The sequence below is a fragment of the Macaca fascicularis genome, chromosome 5 (genome assembly GCF_037993035.2).
Source record: "Macaca fascicularis isolate 582-1 chromosome 5, T2T-MFA8v1.1".
NCBI lineage: Eukaryota > Metazoa > Chordata > Mammalia > Primates > Cercopithecidae > Macaca > Macaca fascicularis.
Genome location: NC_088379.1, coordinates 178,688,527 through 178,705,080, shown reverse-complemented (window position 1 = coordinate 178,705,080; position 16,554 = coordinate 178,688,527).

Here is a 16,554-nt window from a genome sequence, read left to right as displayed (position 1 = left end):
TAAGAATGATGGTTTCCAGCTGCATCCATGTCCCTACAAAGGACACAAACTCATCCACCGGGGCCTATCATGGGGAGGGGGGAGGGGGGAGGGATTGCATTGGGATTTATACCTGATGTAAATGACGAGGTGATGGGTGCAGCACACCAACATGGCACAGGTATACATATGTAACAAACCTGCACGTTATGCACATGTACCCTACAACTTAAAGTATAATAATAATAAATAAATTAAAAAAATATAAAAAATAACACATACTTCAGGAATCAATTGCTTCTTTTGCACACAAAAAAGATGACAATATAGCTTACTGGTTAAGAGGGTTCTGTGTGGACTCAGAAAAACCTAGGTTTTGAACACTTCCACTTACTACAGTGGGATATTAGTATGTTTCACTTAACTGCCTTAAGTTTTGGTTTCCTCATCTGTTAGGAAAAATACTGAGATTTATGCACAATATGTAAGATTCAAAAGATTTTCTTGAGTATGGATGGCACAACATCTGCTAAGCACTTAGCACACAGCCTTATATGTAGCAAACAAAACTAGACTCCAAATTAAGTTATGTGATTAAAAACAAAAATCATTTTTTCATGTGTGATTTCACCTTTTAATCTCACCATAAATTTTATGTATGAGAGAAGATATTATTTCCATTTTGCTACCGAGGAAACAGACATCAAGAGAATGTTGAGTGATTTGCAAGAAGAAACCAGTGTTAAATGGAGATTTAAGCTAAAGGGAGTTCAAGTTCTTCCCATTTCATCAACACCAACAGGTAGAGGGATGTTATTCTATGGCGTCCCCCAAAACACAGTTAGCAGGTAGAAGCCAGTTCATCTCATCCTTCAAGCAATCTTTTATCATATGCATTTTTTTCGGGTTATGTATTTTATTGGTGGGATAGAAAACTTTTTAGGGACAGGGACCACATATTCTAGCTTTGCATTATTTTGTAATCTTTAAAACAGGGTTAGATACAGTCAATGCTTGGTAAATATGTTGGTGAATATTTGCCAAATGACTATTGAATCTGTAAATACTTTTCCTGAGCTGACCCCCAACTTCTGTTTTTTTAAAATTTCTCCTAATGAGCTGAATGGGAAAAAAGAAATACTTTATGAAATCGGGTAATACACAAAGTAATGTATTTTTTCCTATGTACACAGCATTTAGGGTAAAACCTAAAATAACTGCTAAAATAAAATTAAATGAGCTTGAGACTATGGTCAACCAGTTAATATCATTTATCCAGGGTGACTATTGGAAACTGGGAACCCTACAGTTATATTCCAGCAACACCCAATTCACCTTTTGAACTGTTTTAATGTTCAGCTTTCCATTGGCACTTTTCTTCCTTGGCTGGTGAATTTTTACAGAATGTAATCTCCATTGCATCGTGGGTACTTTTTTCCTGTGCCTTGATGCAGAGGGATGTTTAATTTGTTATGGGCTGGGAACAAAATTGTTTTGGATCAGAAATCTGCATGGTCTGGAAGCATGGTACGGTTAAACTCAAGTTTAGCCAGGCAGAAGGTTCTCCTTAGGAAGAATTTAATGGGCTCTGCATAATGGTTCTCAATGAAAAGAACACAGTGCCAGCATTCCACTCTATTCTTTCCATAGCCCATTCAGCTGCCTCCTAGGATTTGTTGTGGTTGTTTTTAACACAAGAAGGAGGTAAATTTATTTTGCGTGGGGAGCTCTTGGTAAAAGTTTCTCTTTCTCCAGTCTATCTTGTTGAACTCAGTGACACTGCCAGAAACATTTTATATCCATTTGTCTAATGACCTTAAAGATGTAAAATATTGCTATTTTCTGTGAACTGCCATTGTGATTTGGCCATACATATGCATTAATGAAAAAGTGTATTATACTTACAATTCTCTGGAAGTTTTTGTTCCCTTCCCTTCCCTCCCCTTCCCTTCCCTTCCCTTCCCTTCCCTTCCCTTCCCTTCCCTTCCATCTTTCTTTCTTCCTTTCTTTCTTCCTTTGATGGAGTTTGTCTCTTGAGCCATCACGCCCAGCCTCTTTCTTTATTATTGCTATACAGTTTACTCAAGTTAATAGAAATAATGTATTCTGAGACAGCAGGAAATACTAAATCTGAGCAAATTTTAAAAAATAAGCTTCACATTTTAGTAAATATTATACTAGAAGGAAAAATCTTGGTGTAAAATAACAGATTGTAAAACCATTATAATAAAATGGGAAACCAGAATTCAAAAGTGAGGTCTCTAGACTGTTGAGTGGGGGAGAAAGATGTGGAATCCATGAAAGCAGCCATGAATACTTTTCTGCTGAATCATTTCATCCCCTACTTCTCTCCCCCTTCTGTTTGTTATCCTCTCTCCAGTCCCTAGGTTCCACACCTGTCTTATGCCCAAAAGTGGTGTGCAAAATGTTGGGAATCGGTCTCACTCCTCCTCACCATTAACATTTCCAGGAGTCTGGTTTAAATAGCCCAAAAGTTTGACAAGTATAATATAAGTAAAGTATATTATTCTTATTCAGAACGGCTTTGGGTAGTGGGGAAGTACAGTTAACCCTTGAACAATGTGGATCTGAGTTCTCTGGTTCCATTTATATGTGGATTTTATTTTGCCTCTGCCACACTGAAGAAAGCAAGACTAGTCCCTTCTCTTCCTCCTCCACCTCAGCCTTCTCAATGTGAAGATGAAAAGGATGAAGATCTTTATGATGATTCACTTTCACTTAATAAACAGTAAATATATTTTCTCTTCCTTATGATTTTCTTAATGACATTTTCTCTTCCAGCTTATTTTATGGTAGGAATACAGTATATAATGCACGTACCATACCAAGTATGTGTTAATCAACTATTTATGTTATCAGTGAGACTTCCAGTCAACAGTAGATTCCATTTGTGTTGCTATGAATATGTGAGACTGGGCGATTTATACAGAAAAGAAGTTTATCTGGCTCATGGTTTTGCAGGTTGTACAAGAAGCATGGTACCAGCACCTGCTTCTGGTGAGGCCTCAGGCTGCTATGAAGCAGAGTCAGCATGTGCAGAGATTGCATGGCAAGAGAAGAAGCAAGTAGGTGAGGAGAAGTGCCAGGCTCTTTTTAACAACCAGCTCCTGAGGAACTGAAGAGTGAGAACTCACTCACCTACACCCCATGGTGTTAATCTATTAATGAGGCATCCATCCCCATGACCCAAATTAGGCCCCACCTCTAACATTGGGAGTCAAATTTTAGCATGAGATTCAGGTGGGTCAAATATCCAAATTATAGCAGAGAGTCAAAAGTTATATGCAAGTTTTCCTTGCATTGTGTGGGGCCTTGGCTTCCCTAACCCCCTTGTGTTCAAGGGTCAAGGGTATTATTACTAAAATGTTTGGGAACATGCTTGTGAAGAGTAGTTTCTTAATGTTTTTTGTCAATAAGATACTCAACACCACAATAGACCAAACACAAGACTAGGCTGATGTGGTAAAATGTACAAATGTATATATAGCATACATGGATGCATATATGTACATTTTCTAACTGCAAGAAAAAAATTATACAATCCACTACCTGAAATCATGGTGTAGTCAAGATAAAATCATGTGAATAAATCACTAAGAATGTATGCAAAAATGGAAATATATGTCAACAAATATTTGATATCTGTATTAAATTCTGAATGTGGTCTGAGAAAACAAAGTGATTGAAGCTGGGTGGAACTACTTGGGGGATATTTTGAATTTTGCAAATGGAAGTTAAGTTTGGAAGAGTCAGTTCAATATGAGCGAGTCCCATTTAGAAAATAATTAAGAGAGCTACAGATATATTTACATAAGATTTTGTAACTATCTTATGCTTAGATAGTGTGGAGTAGTGTTTGCAAACCTGATTGTACTTCAGAATTATCAGGAGAGGTTTAAAAAAATACATTCTCAGTTTTTACGCCCCAAAAGTGTTCAACCGGCGGGTCCAGGAAATACTAATTTCAGTTAGTTTTTATAAAGATTTTCCTAGGTGTTTCTCATGTGTGGCCTGGCCTGGGAATCACTGGTCTGAGGGATACTTTCAGAAGTTATCTTTTTTATTGTTCTCTTAGCACTTTTTAAAAAAGCATTTTCACACTGTGCCTTGTGTAGGGTATTTCTATGGTTTATCTTCTCACTTCTTGTCTGTTCCCTAAGGATTGAGTGACTATTTGCAACTATTGTATCCTGTAGAGTGCCTAGCAATTTTTAGTGTACAAAAATATTTTTTAAATAAGTGGAATTGAATTCCTACCACTATTCATTTTGGTGCATCTTGGTATTCCCTGCTCACTTATCACTCGATCTCAATCCCTAAATTCAGAAGAATATTCAGTTGTTGAAAAGAGACATCAAATCAAGATGAAGTTTAAGAGTAAAGTGAGTTCTCCACACCACTACTTAGAGAACCGATACGGAAGAAACAACAAAGCCTCACTTGAAGATTTTTTTTTTTTTTTTTTTGAGACGGAGTCTCGCTCTGTCGCCCAGGCTGGAGTGTAGTGGTCTGATCTCAGCTCATTTCAAGCTCCGCCTCCCGGGTTCACGCCATTCTCCTGCCTCAGCCTCCCGAGTAGCTGGTACTACAGGTGCCCGCCACCACGCCCGGCTAATTTTTTGTATTTTTTTTTTTTTTAGTAGAGACGGGGTTTCACCGTGTTAGCCAGGAAGGTCTCGATCTCCTGACTTCGTGATCTGCCCGTCTCGGCCTCTCAAAGTGCTGGGATTACAGGCTTGAGCCACCGCGCCCGGCCGAAGATGTTTTAATATGATGATGATTTATTTCTTTTTCTGAACAAAACAAGGTTCGGTAAAATTGAATGTACCTATGGAAATGGAGTACTTGACAATGTGGGTCTTGGAAGGTGTTAGGTATGTGGTTACCAAGCTCAAAGCATGTGAAGGCAAGTTCTTCTTTCTGTCCTGTACACACGCATGCAGAGAGAAAGTCTAAGTCTCAATGATTTTCTGAAATATAATTAGTGCAACCTTTCTTGAACAACAGTTAAAAATCTGTTACTATTTGATGACACAAACGTTCTGTAGCCAAAAGCATTTTGATAATTTTTTATTATCTTCATAAGTCATCTAAATGTAGGAAAGGAATATTATAATTTCAAAATTATTGACAAAGTGTTTTTATTTCAGAGCCTACTGAAGTGCAATTCCATCAATTTTTATGAGTTTTAAAAAATCTCCTAGTTATGATATTAAGAAAAATTATCTATAAATGCACCCTACTTTTCACATGTAAACGATATCATCCATTACATGTGTAAATATAACCAAATTTGATTAACATCTTTGAGGAAAATGTAAAATATAGTGGAATTACAGTTCCAAATTTATTTCAGTAATTTGTGCAATTTTTGTAAAACAGAAAAATATGAAAAAATAAGCATGTCAAATTAACTGGTGTTTTCAAAGTTTAAATACTTGAATTATATTGCAGTGGTACCATGGTCTACTTTAGTGTTACAAAACACAGACTAAAGATATTTGGATTTTCTAATCACTAATCATGATTCAAACAAACATTGCTGTGTTCTTTTTTCAACTTTAAAGCACAATATAAAACTTGTAGGGGAGGGAGGAAAAACAATAATTTTAAACCTGCTTACTTCAACTAAGTCTGCTTTAGAAAATGTAGCATTTCTTAGATTTTTTAATTGTTTCTGCATTACTTGTGAATGTGACCACATGACTATAGTTTATGCTATTATGTTGTCAGGCTTCTGATAATGGGAAGGAATGTTTGTTTAGACTGTGTAGCTCTTCAGTTTAATTCACTCTGGCTCCAGTGTGACATGTTAAAACTGCTATCAATGGAAAATCCAATTTTCCCAGAAACACTTAAAACAACAGCAACCCCTGTGAACCGAAATTATCTCCTGTTGAGGCTAATTACCTTAGTACTCTTAGGAAAAGACTGCTATAGGAAATCTGTTGCCTTGGAGTTTCTTCTCTTTTGTAAAGTACCTTTAGTTGACATGAAGTTGTATATTTGCTGATGACTCTGTTGCATCCTTTCAGTACCAGTACAGGTGTGAGGAGAAACACAAAAACTGAAATGACATATTGAGCCCTAAAGAAACATATTACATAATGTATGTACCTTTTCTGTGATTATAAAGTCTATGCTTAGAGAATTTATGCCAGTACACTGTGATTTTAAGGCAAAAAAAGAGGAAGACTTCAGATACAAAGAAAAAAATTAGAATAACTAAGTTAAAAAACTTATTAATCTGAAAATTTACATATGGCAAATAACTTACATGATGTAACAAATAAACAACTATGTTTCATATTGTTTTCTACAGTGTTTGGCGTACCACTACTCAATCTTCTAAAGAAGCTAGTTTTATAGGCACATTATTTCCTGTATAAAATGATGGTTATTCTATTAGTCGTTTATAAATGAAAAGAACAGCTATAAAGGGAGATGTAAAGACTCAATATTATTCTACATGTCATTTTAACAAGGTAGTTCTTGATAGCTCTGTTCAACTATATTGTTTACTTGAGGTTGGGGTGAAATTGAGTGTTATTGAAACCAACATTAAATGGATGTCTAAATCAATTATTTCGGTAACCTAAATGGAAATGTTTTCACTCTTCATTTACCACTATCCTTACTGCAAATGAATGTTTGCAAATTAAGCAAACAGGGTCTTCCCTATAAGCCAGTTTATAACTCAAATGTGACACCTAATGCCACTATATAGGATTGTTATTTTTATTTTTAAAGGTTTGACTTGTCTATTTTTTGCTCTATAATTATAATTAATAATAATAATTCTATAAGTATCTAATAATAATTATCCTCCAATTATCTAATCCTCCCATCACATTTCTACATTCAAAATATTGTTATTTTTAAAAATTTATATGGCAAACTGTAACATTATTTGGCTTTCAGTTATTGTCAATGGGACTGTAGACACATGTACAAACATGGGAATTGAACTTGAGTGGCCACACTCAGGTTATCATGGTCAGCTATATGATTCAATGTATGCATATATTAATTTTCTAGATTATCATTGTGATAGAAACACAAAATTAAATTTTCTTTCAGAGAATTAAATGATGCTAGTTTAAAGGAAAAAAATCTAACACAGGAGCTCCAGGAATGGTTGCCATTAAAGTCTTTGGTTTATAATAACTTCTCTTGAAAGTTCTATGATGTGATTTTTAAATTCTTTTATTATTTTTATTACTAGAATTTATATTCTATTCTAATGACATATCAACTGCTATGTGCTTTTGGCACTAAGTTTATCCAATCAAAGTAAAAACTAATTAAAGCAAATATCTGTTATAGTAAGAGGAAGCAAAATTGTGACAATGTTTCTCAAGCATTTCTAACATTAAACGTTTTGAGTAAATTAATGAAATTAATGAAAATAATATGTCTTTAACTGATACTCTGGTTAGAAATATAAAATATGATTAAAGCAAATACATGAGCAGAAGTCAAGAAGATAATAAGCTTATAATCCAAAGTTCTTGAAATGTCTGCCACACTTCTTACACATTCTTTGCTTGAATATGAAAAAGGAAACTCAACAGAAACTCCATTGCAAAAACTCTCTCTGTCTAAGTGTAGTTTTTATCCAAAGTCATCTTAGACTCATTGCTCTGTCTTATGTTCTATAACCGGTCACTGATGTTTAGGAAGTTGTTCTCGTGCTTCTATAAGAGATTTCTCTTAGAATATACTAGCGAAACTTCATACCTAAGGCCTTTATGAGAGGAGGGCTGACTTATTGCAGCAGTATGAGTAGTGAGACTTTAATGTTCACTGGTCCACATATCTTGACTGTATGGAATGAATACTGTCGAAAGTCATGTAGATGTCTGTCTTGTTTCCCTACATCCTTGGATGAAGGATTAGCTGTCTGAGAAGCAACTCCCTACATCTATTGGTGCAAAAAAGTTAACCCACAACGTAGCAATTTAAAACAATAAACATTTATAATATTACACAGTTTCTGTGGGGTCAGAATTATAGGGATAGCTTAACTAGGTGTCTTGGCTCATATTTTGTTTCAGTGTTTCTCATAAGATTACAGTCAAGGTATCAGCCAGGGCTGCAGTCATCTGAAGGCTTGGCTGGGGCTAGGGAATCTGTTTCGAACTCCTTGGAGTTCACACAGGCTGGTTAAGTTCATAGTTATTGCTGGTGGGGGCCTTCTTGCCATGTCAATTTCTCCTTAGGGCTGAGTGGCCTTGCCAATGGCTGGCTTCCACAAGAGTGATTGATCCAAGAGGGAGAAAAATTGATACTTTAACGTCCATTCTGACTTAGCCAGATTAGAATTTACACAGTTATTTCCATGACATTTTACTGGTTACACAGGTCAGCTCTACTCAGAGAGGAAGAGGGCTAAGCAAGTGTGGATACCATAAAGGAAGGATCACTGGGGACCATCATGGAGGTTACCTACCACACTCCCCTAGATTTGCAATTATTTTTTTTGTTGCAGCTTCAAAAATATAGAACTAGAATAAAGTTATTAAAAATATGATTGTGACACCAGAATAAAGCCAAATTTCCCAATTCCCGTATTTTAGTAATTTAGCAAATATTTTGTTCTGAAGCTTGTATCTGTTTCTTAAATAGGTACTCTTAAAGAGGATGGGCATATGAATTAAATTTCACTATCAACCCCCAATCAATTTTAATTTATAACTTGAGTTTGCCTCTGTCTACTCAATTTCTATTCCTATTACCACTCCTCCTATAGCAGGGCTTCATTATCTTTTGGGGAGACTGTGAAAATAGTCACCCCTTAATTAGTTTTATTCCCTCTAATGCCTGATGCCACTGGTCCATTTTCTACATATGCACTGTTTAATAGAACTTCCTACAGTGACAAAAATGCTCTATATCTGCCCTGAGCACTTGAATTGTGGCTACTGCAACTCAAAAACTGAATTTTTGATTTTATTTAAATTTAATTAACTTAAATTTAGGTTTAATTTAGCCACAAGCAGCTCATCACTACCATATTGGAGAGTGCAGTTGATTCTTCCCCAAACACAGATCTCATTATGCCACGACTTTGCTTAAAATACTTCTATTACTTTCCATTGCCCATCGGATAAAAGTCCAAACTCATTATTAACATGGTGTTTAGGATATTTATCAATTGCTTTCAAAGGTTATGACCATTGTTTACTGTAGCCATATCAAAATATGAGACTGCTCATAATTCCTTGAATCCATCATGTATTTCCACACTTTTATTTTATTTTATTTTATTTTTTGCTTATGTTGCTCCCACATTATCTTTCTTCTCAAATTACTATGTGCTTTTTTTTTTTAATACTTTAAATTCTAGGGTACATGTGCATAACGTGCAGGTTTGTTACACATGTATACTTGTGCCATGTTGGCGTGCTGCACCCATCAACTCGTCAGCACCCATCAACTCGTCATTTACCTCAGATATAACTACCAATGCAGCCCCTTCCCCCTCCCCCCTCCCCATGATAGGGCCCTGTGTATGATGTTCCCCTTCCCGAGTCCAAGTGATCTCATTGTTCAGTTCCCACCTATGAGTGAGAACATGCGGTGTTTGGTTTTCTGTTCTTGCAATAGTTTGCTAAGAATGATGGTTTCCAGCTGCATCCATGTCCCTACAAAGGACACAAACTCATCCTTTTTGATGGCTGCATAGTATTCCATGGTGTATATGTGCCACATTTTCTTAATCCAGTCTGTCACTGATGGACATTTGGGTTGATTCCAAGTCTTTGCTATTGTGAATAGTGCCACAATAAACATATGCATGCATGTGTTTTTATCGCAGCATGATTTATAATCCTTTGGGTATATCCCCAGTAATGGGATGGCTGGGTCATATGGTACTTCTAGTTCTAGATCCTTGAGGAATCACCATACTGTTTTCCATAATGGTTGAACTAGTTTACAATCCCACCAACAGTGTAAAAGTGTTCCTATTTCTCCACATCCTCTCCAGCACCTGTTGTTTCCTGACTTTTTAATGATTGCCATTCTAACTGGTGTGAGATGGTATCTCATTGTGGTTTTGATTTGCATTTCTCTGATGGCCAGTGATGATGAGCATTTTTTCATGTGTCTGTTGGCTGTATGAATGTCTTCTTTTGAGAAATGTCTGTTCATATCCTTTGCCCACTTTTTGATGGGGTTGTTTGTTTTTTTCTTGTAAATTTGTTTGAGTTCTTTGTAGGTTCTGGATATTAGCCCTTTGTCAGATGAGTAGATTGCAAAAATACTATTGCAATCAATAGAAAAAGAGGGAATCCTCCCTAACTCATTTTATGAGGCCAACATCATCCTGATACCAAAGCCTGGCAGAGACACAACAAAAAAAGAGAATTTTAGACCAATATCCCTGATGAACATCGATGCAAAAATCCTCAATAAAATACTGGCATACCGGATCCAGCAGCACATCAAAAAGCTTATCCACCATCGTCAAGTGGGCTTCATCCCTGGGATGCAAGGCTGGTTCAACATTCGCAAATCAATAAACATAATCCAGCATATAAACAGAACCAAAGACAAAAACCACATGATTATCTCAATAGATGCGGAAAAGGCTTTTGACAAAATTCAACAGCCCTTCATGCTAAAAACGCTCAATAAATTCGGTATTGATGGAACGTATCTCAAAATAATAAGAGCTATTTATGACAAACCCACAGCCAATATCATACTGAATGGGCAAAAACTGGAAAAATTCCCTTTGAAAACTGGCACAAGACAGGGATGCCCTCTCTCACCACTCCTATTCGACATAGTGTTGGAAGTTCTGGCTAGGGCAATCAGGCAAGAGAAAGAAATCAAGGGTATTCAGTTAGGAAAAGAAGAAGTCAAATTGTCCCTGTTTGCAGATGATATGATTGTATATTTAGAAAACCCCATTATCTCAGCCCAAAATCTCCTTAAGCTGATAAGCAACTTCAGCAAAGTCTCAGGATACAAAATTAATGTGCAAAAATTACAAGCATTCTTATACACCAGTAACAGACAAACAGAGAGCCAAATCATGAATGAACTTCCATTCATAATTGCTTCAAAGAGAATGAAATACCTAGGAATCCAACTTACAAGGGATGTAAAGGACCTCTTCAAGGAGAACTAAAAACCACTGCTCAGTGAACTAAAAGAGGACACAAACAAATGGAAGAACATTCCATGCTCATGGATAGGAAGAATCAATATCATGAAAATGGCCATACTGCCCAAGGTAATTTATAGTTTCAATGCCATCCCCATCAAGCTACCAATGACTTTCTTCACAGAATTGGAAAAAACTGCTTTAAAGTTCATATGGAACCAAAAAAGAGCCCGCATCTCCAAGACAATCCTAAGTCAAAAGAACAAAGCTGGAAGCATCACGCTACCTGACTTCAAACTATACTACAAGGCTACAGTAAGCAAAACAGCATGGTACTGGTACCAAAAAAGAGATATAGACCAATAGAACAGAACAGAGTCCTCAGAAATAATACCACACATCTACAGTCATCTGATCTTTGACAAACCTGAGAGAAACAAGAAATGGAGAAAGGATTCCCTATTTAATAAATGGTGCTGGGAAAATTGGCTAGCCATAAGTAGAAAGCTGAAACTGGATCCTTTCCTTACTCCTTATATGAAAATTAATTCACGATGGATTAGAGACTTAAATTGTAGACCTAATACCATAAAAACCCTAGAAGAAAACCTAGGTAATACCATTCAGGACATAGGCATGAGCAAGGACTTCATGTCTAAAACACCAAAAGCAACGGCAACAGAAGCCAAAATTGACAAATGGGATCTAATTAAACTAAAGAGCTTCTGCACAGCAAAAGAAACTACCACAGAGTGAACAGGCAACCTACTATGTGCTTTTTAAAACCACTCAAATACCACCTTCTCATTTCAGCTTTCTCTGAAACTCCAAATGCCCATGCCTTCAAGTAGAATGGCTTTTCAATGTTCTTGTGCCATGTTTATATTCTTATGTGATATATATTTATGTTTTAATAGTATACTATCATAGGCTGACTTGTATTGGAGTTGTGCAAAGTCTACCTGTGAGCATCTTGAGGGCAGAAACTGAGACTTTTTCAAATTTTTGTTTTCCTCACTGTCTACCACTTAGTAGGTTCTGACTGACTATTGAATCAGAAATAAATTTGGGCCAAATTTTATTACTCCATTCATTACTGTATAAAATAATTCCAGGCTGAAGAATCAGTTTGCACATTCGATGCTACTGGCTTCTGGATCTTGAACATTTCCGTTTAAACATGCAGTTGTGTAATGCCTCCAGGTTGGCTTCCCTCTTCCCAGACTGAGCTCCTGTAAAGGAGGAGGGAGTCGCGGGGAGCTGTCTTTAGGGTCATCTTGGATTTGGAAGCAAAGTAATAACATCCAGGTTTTAAAAGACTCCACGTTTTTGCCTTCATTCCTAGGTCATAGCAAAGATTTTCCCTAGCTGTTGTAGTATGCCTAAGCTGGCTGCTTAACCTTTTCTTGCTCAGTGCATGTGGGCTATCTTTTCCTTCTTGTTTGATTTAGCAATCAAACATGTCATCAGAATGCAAAATAGTGTTAACAAATGTTTTTGGTAAATTTAATATAATATTGATTACCTAAAGTAGTCCTGTCATGATTAGTGATATAGCTGGAGTTTAAAAGTTTTACCTCTAAAGATTCCAAATATTGAAGAAAAAAAAAGCATATTAGGATTATTACATATATACCTTTTTAAACGTATTTTTTAAAGTAGTTGTAGCCTATGATACATATAAAGAACCGAGAACTGTCCCAACTTGCACATTATCCGTCAGAACTCCTGATGCCACACCAATCATCCAAAAAGAGCCATTCTGTTTTATCTACATCTTGCCTGGGCTCAGTGACTCCTCTGATTATTTTCCAACTTTCAGACCTTCATTACACATACATCATCATTCATCATGATGGTGTACTGAGAAAAATGGGTTAATATTTTCCAATCTTTTAGAGCAATTCTCTTGTTGGATGCTTGTGGTATTTAAGTTCCTGGATAAATATGTTCGAAATAATGTTTACAAGGGATAGCTCAATTCAAAACCATTTCAAATGGAGTATTACTTCCATTCTGAGCCATTGTTTCCTATTCTGATATTTTAGCAGCAGTCTTTTGTATTACTTACCTTTCTCCTCTCACATTTTATCATAGACAGAGAGGCTGGAAGGCACCTTCACCACACTACCTGGAAATCTCCCTTGATAGATCTAAAAATTCATTGAGTACATTTTCTATCGTCCAAGTTACTGCGGGTGATAGTGCTGCCAAACATTCTGGCACTACCTACGTAACTAAGTTCTCCTTTCCTCCAGCATCCAGTGACATTTTTCTTGCTTTCCTGAACACTCTCACTAACAGTTTGCTCAAAGCCCAAATGCTCTCCTTGAAGACGCTGAGCTTCACTAACAGTCCCTGTGATGTCATTTGGCTTCCACCTGCTACTTTGTCCCAAAGGCGATTCTGCTCTAGGATTTTGTGAGACTAGCATCCCTCTCTTCTACCGTATTTTCTGAATCATCTAAACAGCTACATATATAAATTGTGAGATGGTGAGATGTTAATGAATAGATTACTAGAGAATAATTTTTAATAGAAAGTGTAATTTGTTTAAATGTGATTTGTTATTAATTATGAAAGGTCATATTCGTTTCTTCTTTTCTGATTACAATGAAGAAGTAAACAACTTTACTTCTCTCTTCCCTACTTTCATGCTGAAAAATGTGTTTGCATCTATGTTTTGAAGCATTTCTTGGTGCCAAACCCATAAATTCTTACTTCTTTGACTCTACTGTCTTCCAATTAGTATTTAAACCATATAAAAAAGAAAGTGTTAATTTACCTTTCTGACACCTGCCTGCAGAAATATTTTTTCACTTATTTTGTATGAAACAAAGCAAAATAATCAATAAACAGTCAGAAAATATGTAAGAAAAAAACAATTAATGCTGTTAAATGTTTACAAATTCCTCAGGAAAACATTCACTAAAATTATAGTTTATTTCTCTCAAGAGTATTACCTCTTCTCTCATTTTTAATGGTGAGAGAAGTTAAATCATTTTCCCTATTTTCAGGCATATGATAAGAATAGGAAATAAACTATTTTCACTTGCTTTAAACTGATGATCCACAAGAAATTGTTAGAAAAACTTATACCCAAAAACGTAGTGATTAACTATGTTTCTAAGAAGACAGGAACTCATAAGTAAGATATTAAATGAGCATATCGAATCTATTTGACATCAAGTAAATTGAACAAATTCAAATTTTAAATAATCTCATACTGAGTGATATCAGTAAAATGGTAGACTAGGAGGCCATGATGCCTGTCTCCCTCCCACAAAAAAAAAAAATAAACAACTGTACACCAATGAAAATTTCTCTAAGAAAGTTCTAGATATAAGGAAGGAGCAGTAGAAACTCAGGGGTGCAAAAAAAACTGAGGCCGGCTGCATATTAGAGTCCAGGAAGCACTTTACCTGCATCACTCCATCCCCTAGCTTGGTGGAGCAGCTCAACAGCAAGAGGGACCCCCCTCAGAGGATTTGCACCTTGTGACAAAAAAGAGGAGCAGAAGGACCTCAGCAATCCACATCACTACCATTGAAACCTGCAACCTTTGCCACTGAGGATTCCCACTGTCTTCACTGAGGCTGAGCCCAGCTCACAGAGCTTCCCAGAGTCTGTACTGTATTGCGGTCCCAGAGAAGGAGCCACTGCTGCATCCCCTGCTGCTGCGCTGAGCATTAACTCAGGGGGCCTGAGTCACTAGCTGATATACTTTGCCCTTTGGGATCAAGATAACATAACTCCTTGCCATCTACAGTGTCAGAGCTGCAACCGTTCTGTTCTCTGCCCCCTGGGTCCTAAGTCACTACTTTGACTTGGTGAAACAGGGGCTGTGCTTCTGCTGTTCTGTACCTCAGTCTATGGGGTCTGAGTCTTGGCTGTGACAAAACATTACTCAGGTTGCCCTGCCAACCTGAGTTCTAATTTATGGCTTTGGCTCACCATCACTAGGGCTGCACTGCCACTGCTGTCTGCCCCAAATCCTGGGGCCTGACTTGTGGTGGTAACCTGCCATCTACTTAGCTGTATGGCCACTGTATACTGCCCCTGAGGCCCAGGCTGTGTCCTATCATCACTGGGTTTGTGCTGCTGCTGAGTCCTGACCCCTGGAGCCAAGTCACCCTGTAACTCAAGACCCCAAACCCTAGCTTCATGAATAATCTGCATAGCACTCTACCTCAGACACCAGCATCACCACTGCAGCAAGTGCACCTGCACCCCAGGCCCTAGGTGACACAATAGTTCCTCATGCCTACCTCTGTTGCCACTCTGAGCATCTATACCCTAAACACAGATGTCATTATCACCATGAGTGCCCCTGAGCCTAGGACCTTGGTTATGATGACTACAGCCTACACACACAGGCACTGTTGTTGCCACAGTATGTCTATGCCCTGGATTCTAGCAACACCACAGATGCATGCATATCAGCATGCCAGATCCAACACCAAGAGAGACTCCCTCAGCTAGAATGATTTCCCATAAGTGAGAGGAGAACAGAAAAATCCCAGCAGACTTTGCCAAGGACCGCAATAACTCTTGCTGCTGCAACCACCACAGACATCAGCAACCTTGGTTGCCAAGGACCCTCACAGCCTTTGCTGACATTGACATTGATGGAATTGCAAGGCAGCTACACTGCTGTCCCCAACCCAGAAATGGAAGTGGTGCACCTCATTTAGTTGACACTCTTGTGGCCATCCAAAGACGACAGTCTTTTTCCACTGAAGCCAGCCCAAAAGGACTTGAAGAGGGGACTGCTGCCTCAAACGTGAAGATATCAATGCAAAGCCACTAGAAGCATGGAAAAGAATGAAAACATGACATTATCAAAGGAACACGATAATTTTTCAGTAACTGACCCCAAAGAAATGGAGATATATGAAATGTTATTCCTTTATTATTAATTGAAAAATAATTCAAAAGGATTATTTTAACCAAGCTCAGCAAGATAAAAGAGAACACAGACAACTCAATAACCTCAGGGGAAAAAATCTATAGCAGATACACAAAAGATACAGAGAAAGGAATCAAAACATACCACTACAAAAAATAATCAACTCACAAAAGAAGACAGCAAGAGATGAAGAAAGGGACAAAGGAAATACTAAATAATTAGAAAATAATTAACAAAATTGCAGAAATAAGTTCTTACCTATGAATAATTACTTAAAATGTGTATGGAATAAATTAATCAAAATACAAGAGTAGCTGAGTGGATTAATAAATAAGACTCAACTATATGCTGCTTACAATCATTTTAGCTTTAAGAATACTGACAGGTTAAAAATGAAGGAATGGAAAAAGATATTCCATGTAAATGGAGACCCAAACAGAGCAGAGCTAACTATGCTTATGACAGCCCAAATAGACTGTAAGTCAAAAACTGTCGCAAGACACAAAAATAGCTCATTATATAATTATAA